Source organism: Capra hircus, chromosome 16 (assembly GCF_001704415.2).
Source record: "Capra hircus breed San Clemente chromosome 16, ASM170441v1, whole genome shotgun sequence".
NCBI lineage: Eukaryota > Metazoa > Chordata > Mammalia > Artiodactyla > Bovidae > Capra > Capra hircus.
The window spans coordinates 62,952,078-62,965,874 of NC_030823.1; the positions used below are offsets into that span (position 1 = coordinate 62,952,078).

Genomic DNA, 13,797 nt, shown 5'->3' on the forward strand with positions numbered 1-13,797 from the left:
CTGCAACGACTGAGCCGTGCACTCTAGAGACTACACTCTGCAACCAGAGAAGTCTACACACTGCAATGAAGAAGAGCCGGCACAGCCCCGCCCCCAACCCCAAAAAACAAATTGTATCTTCTCTGTGGTTTCTTTAAAAAAAAAAAAAATAATAATAATAAATAAGTCTCATCACATTTGCCTTTTCCTTCTTTCAGTGTGAAATCTTGGAGTTTTTTTTTTTTTTAAGAGATCTTAAAAAAAATAATAGTAAACTTTATTTTTTGGCATAGTTTTAGATGTACAGAATAATTGGGCAGATAGTACACAGAGTTCTATGTATTCAACCCCCCGTCTTTTGACCTCCCCCACACCCCATTTCCCCTATTATACCCCTATACAACCTTGCGCTTGTGTGGTATAATTGTTACATTTGATGGGCCTGTGTTGACCCATTATTATTAACTACAGGCCACAGTTTATGTTGAGATTCACTCTTTGTGTTGCAAGGTTCTATGGCTTTTGACAAATGCATAATGACACGTGTCCGTATTACAGTTTCGCAGAGAATAGTTTCTCCCCCTGAAAATCCACTGTGCTGTGCCTATTCATCTCTCTCCCTCCCCACTGCTGCTGGTAACCACTGATCTTTTTACTCTCTCTGTATTTTTTCCTTTTCCAAAATGCCAAATAGCTGGAACCATACACCATGTAGCCTCTTTAGACAGACTTCTTTCACTTAGTGATTTGTATTTAAGGTTCCTCCAGGTCTTTCCCTGGTCTGAGAACTCATTTCTTTTTATTGCTGAATGATAATCCATTGTCTGGACAGATCAGTTTGTTTATTCATTCACTAACTGAAGATCTTCTTGGCTGCTTTCAGTTTTCACGGATTATGAATAAAGCTGATGTTACAATCACGTGTAGATTTTTGAGTGAACATACATTTCAACTCAGGTAAATATTTAGAAGCATGATTGTGGGAACATATGGTAAAAGCATGTCTAATTTTGTAAGAAACTGCCAAATTGTCTTCCAAAGCGGGTGTGCAATTTAGCATTCCCGCCAGCAACGAATGAGCGTTCCTGTTGCTCCACCAGCACTCAGTATTACCAGGTTTGTTTTCCTATTTGAACCATTCTAACAAGTGTGCCACTTTCGCCTTTTAAAAGATGACTGATACTATTTCACTAATTTCCAAATTTAACTTTGAGGTCAAGGATTAACTGAAGACCCTGTAACAAAAGGTTTTTGAAATCTGAATAAATTCTTTAGCCTCCCCTCTTCCCTTTGCCCTTTATACCCCAGGCTTCCTCAGGATCATTTTCATATGGCCTTTGGCTCTCACAGATCCTGTGCCGCAATAAGCCAGACCTTCCTTCCTCTCCCTGTCTTACAGAAAGCGTCCTCTCTTTATTCTCCACTTTCCCAAGTTCTGTGTTTGAAGCTCAGCTCTACCCCATGTCCGGCATGCCTGCCCTGGCAACATCTCCTTTTGCTAGACTTACTGACCTACTAGCTCCCTGATCACCCTGTTCAAGGGACCTGGTCCAGAAATTGTTTCTGAAAGTGTATGTCTTTGCTCCTCTTCTGTACAGAATTCTTCAAAGCCAGGGGACTTTGCTGTAGAGAAGAGGTCCCAAACTCATAAGAAGATGTGCAATTAACATACACGTGAGAACAAGCTGAGAATAAGATGATTTACATTCAGACAACAACCTTGGCTTGTTCAATTGCCACTGTGCAGGCTTAAGAAAATATACCCATGTTCCAAAAGTCGCTCAGTCCGTCTCCCATGCCAAAGACTTCTTAGGCTCTTAAGCACTCGGTATAGTGGCTTGTTCATTGAGCAATACATGGTCAACAAGTGCTCATACCTAGAAGGCTCATGTAGCCACCTTCCCTTAGGGGTTCTTTCCACTGGGCCACGTTGATCCAGAGAGCCAAGCTCTGTTCCTCAGGCTACACACAGGGATTTCCAAAAGAAATAGTTTGCACCAAGCAACCTCACTGCCTTAGAAAACACTACCCTTTTCCTCTGGCCAATATGAGCAGTCACTTCCCCTGGCAACACTCCACTGCTCACTGCAAACAGCCCCAACCCTAACCCTGAAAAAAGGATTCTTGATCTGAAGTAGTTAAACCCAGAAAAGTCATGATGGTGATCATGCAGGCAATTCAATTCATTTAACATTTATTGAGCACAAAATACCATGCTGGATGCCAAAGGGATAAGAATGGCTTTATTTATTATTCTCCACAGGTTCACAATAATGGGGAAACAGAATGCTATACTGATGGCTCTAATGAGAGACAAATCGGGTGAGTGCTATAGCCACGGCTTTCAGTGTTGTTCTCGGTGGTAGTGTTTTACTATAATCCACAGTAAGAAACACATTTTATATCCTGACGCAATACATACATATGTATGTTTGTGCATAATTAACGGAAACAACTGTTACAATATTGTCTAGTGTATTTTATTCTGGTAGTCATAAATTTAAGTAAAAAGCTGCTCACAACCTAGGCATGTGTGGCACCCTACTGCTTGAACAACTCTATGAGACACTAGAGCAAAGGGGAGAAGGGACAGGAGAGATAATCTTGTCTTTCCAAGGAGAGCGAGAAGTCCAGCAAATACCCGGAAATTTCACAATGTAAAAAAGCTCATCTACTAGTTTGGTCTTAGTCATGAGGGTTAGGCTGTCGGGGGCTGGTAGGGGTGTGAGGGTGAGGGAGGGATACTGTTGGCTAGGCAAGTGGGCATCAGACTTGTGAGGGCCCTGAAAGCCAGGCCAAGGGGTGTGACCTCTGTGTCACTGGTCAACATGCATTCTGTGGACCACTTGGTCAGAATCACCAGGGAGAGACTATTAAAATGCAGGGTTTTAGGTCCTGCTCAAGTTCTGAGTCAAAATCTCTGGGATTGAGACTTAGTCTAGGGTTTCCCTGATAGCTCAGTTGGTAAAGAATCCACCTGCAATGCAGGAGACCCCAGTTCGATCCCTGGGTTGGGAAGATCCCTTGGAGGAGGGAAGGGCTACCTACACCAGTATTCTGATCTGGGAAATTCCATGGAAATTCCATGACTGAGTGACTTTCACTTTCACTTTTAAAATTAGTATCCCTAGGCGATGTTTCAGAGAAGGCAATGGCACCCCACTCCAGTACTCTTGCCTGTAAAATCCCATGGATGGAGAAGCCTGGTAGGCTGTAGTCCATGGGGTCACTGAGGGTCAGACACGACTGAGTGACTTTACTTTGACTTTTCACTTTCGTGCATTGGAGAAGGAAATGGCAACCCACTCCAGTGTTCTTGCCTGGAGAATCCCAGGGACGGGGGAGCCTGGTGACCTGCCATCTAGGGGGTCGCCCAGAGTCGGACACGACTGAAGTGACTTAGCAGTAGCAGCAGGTGATGTTTCTGATTGCTAAAGTTTGAGAACAACAGACGTATGTTGACAATAACCATAAGGTTGAGAAGTAGAGATGGTAAGGAATCACTGAAGGCTGTTTAACACGAGGAATGATATGCTCTGAACTAGAAGAGAAACTCACAGAACAGATAGTGAAGTGGTGAAAAATCCTACCTTAAAGGAGACAGTCATGCCTGGCAGGAACTTTTGGGCCAGGTGGTGAGGAATAAAGGCAGAAATGCGTGTGTGCCTGCTTAGTCACTCAGCCCTATCCGACTCTTTGTGACCCCATGGACTGCAGCCCGCCAGGCTCTTTTGTCCATGGGATTCTCCAGGCAAGAATACTGGAGTGGGTTTCCATTTTCTTCTCCAGGGGATCTTCCTGACCCTGGTATCACACCCAGGTTTCCTGCATTGCAGATGGATTCTTTACTGCCTGAACCACCAGGGAAACCCATCGAAAACTTCCCAGGGAACGTTTCGGGACCATGGATTTCCCCCTCTCTCTAGACATCTTGTTTGCTTTGCCTCTGGGTCTCCTCAGTTGGATGTGTCAATGCCACGTCATCAGTCTTTCAGACCAGACATGTATGACTGTACTAATAGCACTAGGTTTTATAGTCCGCAATCCACTTGTTGCCTTCAGTTCAGTTCAGTTCAGTGGCTCAGTCATGTCCGACTCTTTGCGACCCCATGAATCGCAGCACACCAGGCCTCCCTGTCCACCACCAACTCCCGGAGTTCACTTAGATTCACGTCCATCGAGTCAGTGATGCCATCCAGCCATCTCATCCTCAGTCGTCCCCTTCTCCTCCTGCCCCCAATCCCTCCCAGCATCACAGTCTTTTCCAATGAGTCAACTCTTTGCATGAGGTGGCCAAAGTACTGGAGTTTCAGCTTTAGCATCATTCCTTCCAAAGAAATCCCAGGACTGATCTCCTTCAGAATGGACTGGTTGGATCTCCTTGCAGTCCAAGGGACTCTCAAGAGTCTTCTCCAACACCGCAGTTCAAAAGCATCAATTCTTCGGCGCTCAGCCTTCTTCACAGTCCAACTCTCACATCCATACATGACTACTGGAAAAACCATAGCCTTGACTAGACGGACCTTAGTTGGCAAAGTAATGTCTCTGCTTTTGAATATGCTATCTAGGTTGGTCATAACTTTTATTATCCTTTAATTTTAATGGAATGTCAGGCAAGAAAAAAACTGGAACCCAGCTAAACAAAAATGGCCAGGAGCAGATACAATTACATTTGTTTTTTTGTCCCCATGGAGATTTTATCAGAGAAGGTAATGGCAACCCAGTCCAGTACTCTTGCCTGGAAAATCCCATGGACAGAAGAGCCTGGTAGGCTGCAGTCCACGGGGTCATGAAGAGTCAGACATGACTGAGCGACTTCACTTTCACTTTTCACTTTTATGCATTGGAGAAGGAAATAGCAACCCACTCTAGTGTTCTTGCCTAGAACAGGGATGGGGGAGCCTGGTGGGCTGCCATCTATGGGGTCACACAGAGTCAGACACGACTGAAGCAACTTAGTAGCAGTAGCAGCAGAGATTTTATATGGGGGAAAAGTCTATGTAGTAGTATCCATTAGTAACTTGGAACTATAATACTGTAGAAACAACACTGAACTTGGGTTCATAAGATTTCTGGATCTTGGGTAAGTCACTGAATTTCTCTGAGCCTTAAGTTTCCATATCTGTAAAATGCCTTTTTTGCAAGGTTGTTATGAAGATCAAATCAAATTCTAAATATAAAAAATGCATAATGCCCATGTGGTTTCACTGGAGAAGTCCAGCAAACATTTAAAGAATTAAAACCAATGCCACTGGGACTTGCCTAGTGGCCCAGCGTTTAAGAATCTGCCTGCTAATGCAGGGGACACTGGTTCAATCCCTGGCCCAGGGTTACAATTAGTTGTAACTACCTTAGTAGCAATCCACCTTATAATTAGAGTAGGCCTGTGCACAGCAACAAAGTCTGAGGGCAGCCAGAAAAACAAATGAACAAACCAAAAACCCTAATGCTACAGAAGGGTCTAATGTAAAGCATGGCGATAACTGATTGATAAGTAAACTGATTCTAGGGCTTCCCTGGTAGCTCAGCTGGTAAAGAATCCACCTCCAATGGGGGAGACCTGGCTTCAGTCCCTGAGTTGGAAAGATTCCCCAGAGAAGGGAAAGGCTACCCACATCAGTATTCAACTCAATTCTGACACCATCAACCTGGAGATAGCATCAGATCCCACAGGTTAAGGATTCAGTCTTACAAGACTGCCTCCTCCCTTTCAGATGCCAAATTCCAAGCTCACATGTTACTATGCTTCTGACCAACCAAAGGGCTACAAACTGGAGTCACCCATGACATAGTCCCTGGACTTCACGTGCCAGCCACAAGTCAAGGTTGTTAACTTGTATTTCTGACCAACTGGCTATAAATTAGAGGCTCCCATGATGGCCTCCTTTATTTGATTAACTTACTAGAGCAACTCATAGAACTCAGGAAATCTGTTTACTCTCTAGATTACCAATTTATTACAAAGGATATTAAAAGATACCAGTCAACAGCCATATGAAGAGATACATGTGGTGAGGTCCAGAACAAAGGAGCCTCTGTCCTCATGGAGTTTAGGGTCTCATGGAATTTGGGACATGGCGCAGTGGTATGTGGAAGCATTGTTTCCCCAACCTAGAAGATCTGTGAACCCTTGGCTTCTTGGGTTTTTAATGGAGACTTCATTATTTAGGCATGATTGGTGGCTACTGATGATTGATTGAGCCTCCAACCCCCATCTCTTCCCCAGAAATCAGAGGGTGGAACTGAAAGTCCCTGCCTTCTATTATCAGTTGCTTTACAAAAGTCACCTCATCAATAGCAGCCTAGTTGTGGCGGAAAGGAACCGAGGAAAGAGACCAAGTATTAAAATAAAAGATGCTCCCATTGCTTTTATCACTCAGGAAAGTCCAAGAGTTTGGGGAGCTGTAGGAAAGAGACTGTGCACAAAGAGCAAATATATATATAAAAAATGTATATGTGGACATCTAATGACCACATATATTTTTCTTATAAATCACTGCACATTGCAATCACTGCATGGCAGTAACACTGTATTATATAATTTAAATTTGCTTAAGAGTGTAGAACTTAAATGTTCTCATCAAAAAATAAATATGTGAGGTGACTGACAGATATGTTAATTAACTAGATGAGAGGAATCTTTTGACAATGTGTACTTAAATCACCACAATGCGCACTTTATCTAAAAATTATATATGTCAATTATACCTTAATAAAGCTGAAATTTTAAAAAAAAATCCTAGCATTTCTCTAGAAAATAGAAAAAGGAACTCTTTCCAACTGATTTTATGAAGCCAGTATTGCTCTGATATAAAAATCAGGCAAAGAGAGTACAAAATATGCAAAAATCACTAGCAAAGTATTAGCAAATAGAATCCAGTTGTATATAGAAAGAATTATATACCATGACTAAGTGTCATGTAATCCAGAGACAGAAGGCTGTTTCAATATTTGAAAAATCATTCAGTGTAATTCATCACATTAACAGGCTAAAGAAGAAAAACCACATGACTATATCAACTGATGCAGAAAAAGCAGCTGACAAAACTCAACATTCATTCTTGATAAAAACTCAGAGAAGTAGGAATAGAAGGAACTTCTTCATCATGATAAAGAACATCATCATACTTAGAGCAAACATCATACTTAAAGACAAAAGACTGAATGCTTTCTTCCTAAGATCAAGAACAAGGAAAAGATGGTTACTCTTACCACTGCTATTCAACATGGTGCTGGAAGTTCTAGCTGGCTCAGTAAAGAAAGAAAAAGAACTGAAAGACTACGAGATCAAAAAGGAAAATATCTACCTCTGTTGCATATGGCATGAAAGTCTCACTTAGAAATCCTGAGAGAGCTATAAGAAAATTGTAAGAAGTAATTAGTGAGTTCTATAAGATCATTAGGTAAAAGATCAACATAAGAAGGCTTGGGAAAGAACATCAAGAAAAAAAGAAGAGATGGAGAAAAGCTTTTGTATACATACATATAAATAATATGTATAATATATACATTTTAGAAAACTTATGAACTTTTGCCTAGCTTAAAAATTTATGACATTTTGGACTCTACTTGTCTGACTTAGTATGAATAGAATTTGAGGCATTTCTAATTAAAAAAAATATATATATATATATGCAACAAGCAACAAAGGTTTACTGTATAGCAAGGGAACTACAGTCAATTCTTATAATAACTTACAATTGAAAATAATCTCAAAAATAATATATGTGTATATGTAAAACTGAATCACCTTGCTGTATACCTGAAACACTGTAAGTCAACTATGCTTCAATAAAATACACATATTAAGAAAAAATCAATATAAGAAAATCAATTGCATTTCTATATGCTAGCAAAAAGTACATGGAAATTGAAATTTAAAGTACAAGATGGCTGGGACTTCCCTGGTGGTCCAGTGGTTAAGAATCCACCTCCCAATGCAGGGCATGCAGGTTCAATCCCCGGTTGGGAAACTGAGATCCCACATGCCTTGGGGCAACTAAGTCTGCGGGATACAACTGCTGAGCCCGGGTGCTCTGGAGCCCAGGTGCCACAACTAGAGAGAAGCCTGCTTGCTGCAACAAAGATCCTGTGAGCCACAACCGAGACCCAACACAGCCAAATAAATAAATGAAAAAAATATACAAGATGACATAACCATTCAAAAATAAAATACTTAGGAATAATGTAATAAAACATATGTAGAATTCTGAAAGACACATGTACCCCAGTGTTCACTGCAGCAATATTTACGGTAGACAGGACATGGAAGCAACCTAGATGTCCATCGACGGATGAATGGGTAAAAAAGTTGTGGTACATTTATACAGTGGACTATTACTCAGCCATAAAAAGAATGAATTTGAGTCAATTGTAGGGAGGTGGATGAACCTAGAGCCTCTTATACAGAGTGAAGTAAGTCAGAAAGAGAAAGACAAGTATCATATGTTAACAAATATATACGGAATCTAGAAAAATGGTACTGATGAACTTAGTAGAGAGCAGACTTGTGGACGCAGTGGGAGAAGGTGAGGATGGGATGAACGGAAAAAGTAGCACTAACACATATACATATCATGAGTAAAACGATAGATAGTGGGAAGCTACTGAATAACACAGGGAGCCAGCCTGGTGCTCAGTGATGACCTAGAGGGGTCATACATATATGATTACCACTGATTCACATTGTTGTATGGTAGAAACCAATACAAAATTGGAGAGAAATTATCCACCAATTAAAAATTAAACAAAATTTAAAAACTACATAGAACTTGTATGCTAAAAACTACAAAATGCTGATGAAAGAATCCCAGAAGATTTAAATAAATGTTGAGTCATACAACAGAAAATGACAAGCTACTCTGAAAAAATATTTTATGGATTAAAAGACTCAACATAGCAAAGATATTAATTCCCAAAATTTACATATAAATTTGATGCACTTCCTATCAAAATCTTAGCAAGGATTTCTTTTTGCATAAATGAAGAGAAAATAATTCTAAAATGTATATGGAAAGATAAAGGAGCTAAATAGTTAATACCTTAAAAAAAAAGAATAATAAAGTGGGAAAAATCAATCTGTCCAAATTTTAAATACTATTATATAACTATGGAAATCAAGTGGGAGGTATTGGCAGAGAGTTAGACACAAAGGTCAATGAAATAGAACAGAGAATCTAAAAATAGCCCCATACAAGGAAGGCCAAGTGAATTCTGAAAAAGCGCAAAAACAATTCAATGGAGATAGGACTATCTTTTCAATAAATGGTGCTGAAGCAACAGGACAACCACAGACCAAAAGCAAAATAAAAACAAACTGAACTTGACCTAAATCTCATATACTAAAGTTAATTCAGAATGGATTATACAATATTGTAATTAGCCTCCAATTAAAATGAATAAATTAAGTTTAAAAAACAAACAAAATGGATCACAGATTTAAATCATGTAAAATGAAAAACTATAAAACTTCTAGATGAAAATGTGGGAGAAAATCTTTGGGTCCAGGGCTTGGTGGAGACTCAACAAGACACCTAAAACAGGATGCATAAAAGGAAAACAACCCACAGTAAACTGGACTTTAATAAAATAAACTTTTTTTCTATGACCTTATTAAGACCTTATTAAGAGGATGAAAAAACAAGGTATAGGCTGGGAGAAAACGTTTGCATCCACATGTCTTAAGAGCCCTATTTAGAACATAGAAAGGACTCAAAACTTAGCAGTGGAAAAACTAACAATCCAACTAGAAAATGAGTAACAGACAAGAAAAGACATTTCACTGACTAGGACAAATGGATGGTGAAGAAACACAGGAAATGGTGTTTAATATCTCTAAGCATTAAGAAACGTAAATTAAGACCAGGAGGAGATACCCCTATTCACGAATAGAACAGCTAAAAGAAGAAAGAATTACAAGGCCAAATGCTGGCAAGGATGTGGAGAAACTGGGTTCCTGATACATTGCTGGTGGAAATGTAAAATGGCAAACTACTCTAAAAAATAGTTTGGCAGTTTCTTAAAGAACTAAATATCCACTTACCATATGACTCAGCAATTGCAAACCTGGGTATTCATCCCAAAGAAGTGAAAACATGTCTACACAAAAACCTATGTACGATTGCTCACATCAGCTTTACTTATAATAACCAAATGCAGTAAACAAGTAAAATAAACAGTTTAGGTAAACAGACTGTGGTACATCCATACCATGCAATAGCACATAGCAACAAAAAGGAACAAATTGATCTGAAACAAACAAAAAGATAAAAATTGTAAATGCGACAATTGAAATAGCTCAACAGCTTATCACATTGACTGAAAAAAAAAAAGGCCTATCTCAAAAGGTTCCATACTGTATGATTCCATTTATATAATAGTCTCAGAAATTATATAGATTAGTGGTTGCTAATGGTTAGGCGTGTGGGTCCAGAAAAGGGAGGTGGGAGTGACTATGAAGCTATAGCTCTAGGTCCAGGGAGATGTTTGTGGGGATGGATGAGTTCTGTATTTTAACTGTGTTGGTTACATGAATCTACACGTGATAAAATCATGAATAACTTTATAATACATACACTTTATATCAATATCAATTTCCTCTTCACAAAATGTAAGCATTTCAGGAAACTGGGCAGAGGGCACCTCTCCATACTATCTTTGCAACTTCCTATGAATCTATAATTGTTTCAAAAATAAAATGTCTTTAAAGAGGTCAGGCTAAACCACAAAACACTGTATAATTTTAAGGTGGCAGTGTGCAAATCCAGGTGAACGGCAAGCAAACTCAGGGGTTAGATGCTTCTGGAAATTTATCTCCTCATCTCTTTCTAGTTATGTTACTATCTGGATTCTAAGATTTGGGGTTGCTGTGGCCAGGCAGATGTTGAAAGCAGTGCTTCTCAAGCTAATGTCCATGTGAAGCCTCTGGGGATCTTGTTAGAATGCAGATTCTGATTCCAAGGGTTGGGATGGGACCTGAGATCAGGGCCAGAATTAGGGAGAGATGAGAGGGGGAGGATCATTCAAGTGCGAGGTCAGATCCTGTCTTCATTTCAAATTATGATATTATCCTCATCACGGATTTTTGCATTAATTTTTATTTTTTAAAAAACATTATTCATTTAGATTACTCAGTTTGGGGGTGGCCCCTTAAATTTTGCACTGGAGGGGGCCATCCTCCTCGGTCTCATCCTATTCCAGGCCCTGCCTGAGATGCAGTGTCTCTAATAAGCTTCCAAATGAGACCAATGCTGCTGATCTGTGGACTATATTTTGAATAGCAAGGGACCTGGTGCAGGGGTAAAGAATCCACTTGCCAATGCAGAGACCCGGGTTCGATCCCTGCGTTAGGAAGATCCCCTGGAGAAAGAAATGGCAACCTGCTTCAGTATTCTTGCCTGGAGGGTTCCATGGACAGAGGAGCCTGGCAGGCTACCGTCCAGGGGTCACAAAGAGTCAGACATGAATGAACATCTGAGCATGCACACACACACACACACACACACACACACACAGATAGAGCAGTCCTTCAGTGGTAGGACCCGCTATAATCCTTCCTCCTTCTTCTACTCCACTGCTACATCCACTTTGCATGACAAGGGCATTTCTGGACATTGGCAGGTAGCCTACTGGCAAAGCTGTAGCTAGGGCCCTGGAATTTAATTTCATGCCAAACTTCCCAAGATGTGGTCTATTTTCGTCCATCAGCTCCGTCCCAGGGACTCAGCCAAATCACTCTCAGATTTTACACTCAGGTCTGACCCGCCCTCCATTTGATCCGCCTTTCTTGCTCCTATCCTCACAGAGGAGGAGCCCAGGCTGCCAGTAGGATTGTTGTGTCCTGTCCTCGGTACCCAAGGATCCACTGTGTCTCCCAACTCATTCCAGGCCCTCGGGACCAGGTAAATCTCCCTTCCTGACAGGTTGTGCTGGACCCACCAGACGAGGACAGACACAACACGGATGATTTGCCCATTAATAATAATTCATGAGACAGACATGTCTCACCTGCCTCCTGGCTGCTCAGCGAGCCTGGATGGTATGTAATCTACTCTCCTCTTGTGGGAAGTTAACGGAGGAAACACTGTGGTCAGGATATCTACGCTAACCTGATTTTTCCTTTTCCGCTGCAATCAGAAATGACCCCTTCTGAGCTGTATTCACAGTTGAATCTGCGGGCATTTGCCTTGTTTGTGAATTTCACAGAGGCAGTCTGGATTTGTAAACATTCTAAATCTTAGAAAGCTTTGGCTAATAAAGGAAGAAACCAAAAGAGTGAATCCCTTTAGGCAGAGTTATTCCTGATCAGAGGTAAAAAAAATGTAATTTTTAAAGGAACCATCCTTGTGGCCTAGCAAACTGAACCTTAGGCATCCCCTAACAAAAAAGTAATGAAGTGTTTATTACGTTCAAGGCTCTGTATCACGTGCTGTACAGGACATAGAGAAGTAAAAGACACAATCCCCACCTCCAGGGAGCTTAGGTTTCCAATACACACAACATCCTTTGCTTAATCAATACCAAAATGAACAGCAGAGACCTTAAGTGTTATAGGACTTCGGGGAGGGGGAGAATCCCTATTGGGACCTCGGACCCTTCCCTGCAGCGCTGCAATGCTTGCACCTGGCTCAGACAGTAAAGGATCCACCTGCAATGCAGGAGACCTGGGTTCAATCCCTGGGTTGGGAAGATCCCCTGGAGAAGGGAATGGCTACCTACTCCAGTATTCTTGCCTGGAGAATTCTGTGGACAGAGGAGCCTGGAGACCTACAGTCCCATGGGGTCGCAAGGAGTTGGACATGACTGAGTGACTAACACTACTACTATTATACTTCTCACAGAGCAAAAAAAAAAAAAAATACAAGGAAATTATATGGGACTAAAAATAACTGCCTGCAAGCTTCTGGATGCGAAAGATATAAAGTGATCAAAAAACCCAACTGGCACTTTTGAAGAGCCTGGAGCAAAAACATGGTGTTGAGAGCAAAAGCCGGGTACTATGCATGCCCCCTACACATAACACCATCTAATGAGTGGGCACACCACCAAAGTCACCCCTTGGTCTTTCCCCTCACACCCCCCTATATGGGATACCATATAAGTCCACCCCCCACCTTGGAGAGACAGCAGCAAGGGAAACTGTTGTTTGTTCTTGCTCCCTGCAGCTGCGGCACAGGCCCCAGAAAAGCCATGGCTGAATTTCTTGTCTGGCCTCTGATCAATTTCTATTGATTGGGGAAGGCCAAGAATCCTGGTTGGTTAACAGCCTGGGAACTTTCCTAGAACAGATGAGACTTGAGCTGGGTGCTGACAGCAGAGAAGAGGATTATTCACTGTTTATTTTCTGTTTTCTGATGCTTTAACATCTGTGGCCTTGCTGACCTTGGAAGGGCTACCCTCCAAGAGTTCATTAATTCTTAGAGATAATAAACAACTTATCCTAGAGATAGAAAACTCTAGATTGCACCCATCCCCTATCCACTCCTCCATCTGGTTCTTACACTCAGGGGCACTATTCCCTTCCCCTAATCACCCCCAAGGGCTTCCCAGGGGGATCAATGGTAAAGAATCTGCCTGCAATGTAGGAGGTGTGGGTTTGATCTCTGGGTCAGGAAGATCCCCTGCAGAAGGACATGGCAACCCACTTCAGTATTCTTGCCTGCAAAATCCCATGGACAGAGGAGCCTGGTGGGCTACAGTCCACGAGGTCGCAAAGAGTCAGACACGACTGAGTGACTAACACACACACACACAGTCAATCCTAAGCCTGCTTACCCAGCTCCCCACCCCCACCATTTCTTCCTACAGAAACCACAGTAA

At 41.4% G+C, this 13,797-nt stretch overlaps 1 protein-coding gene across 5 annotated transcripts in view; it reads right to left on the reverse strand.

Moving 5' to 3' along the window:
- The window catches only part of NMNAT2 (nicotinamide nucleotide adenylyltransferase 2), a 220,310-nt gene that overhangs the window by 39,376 nt on the left and 167,137 nt on the right, over nucleotides 1-13,797 (reverse strand). The window lies entirely within an intron of this gene.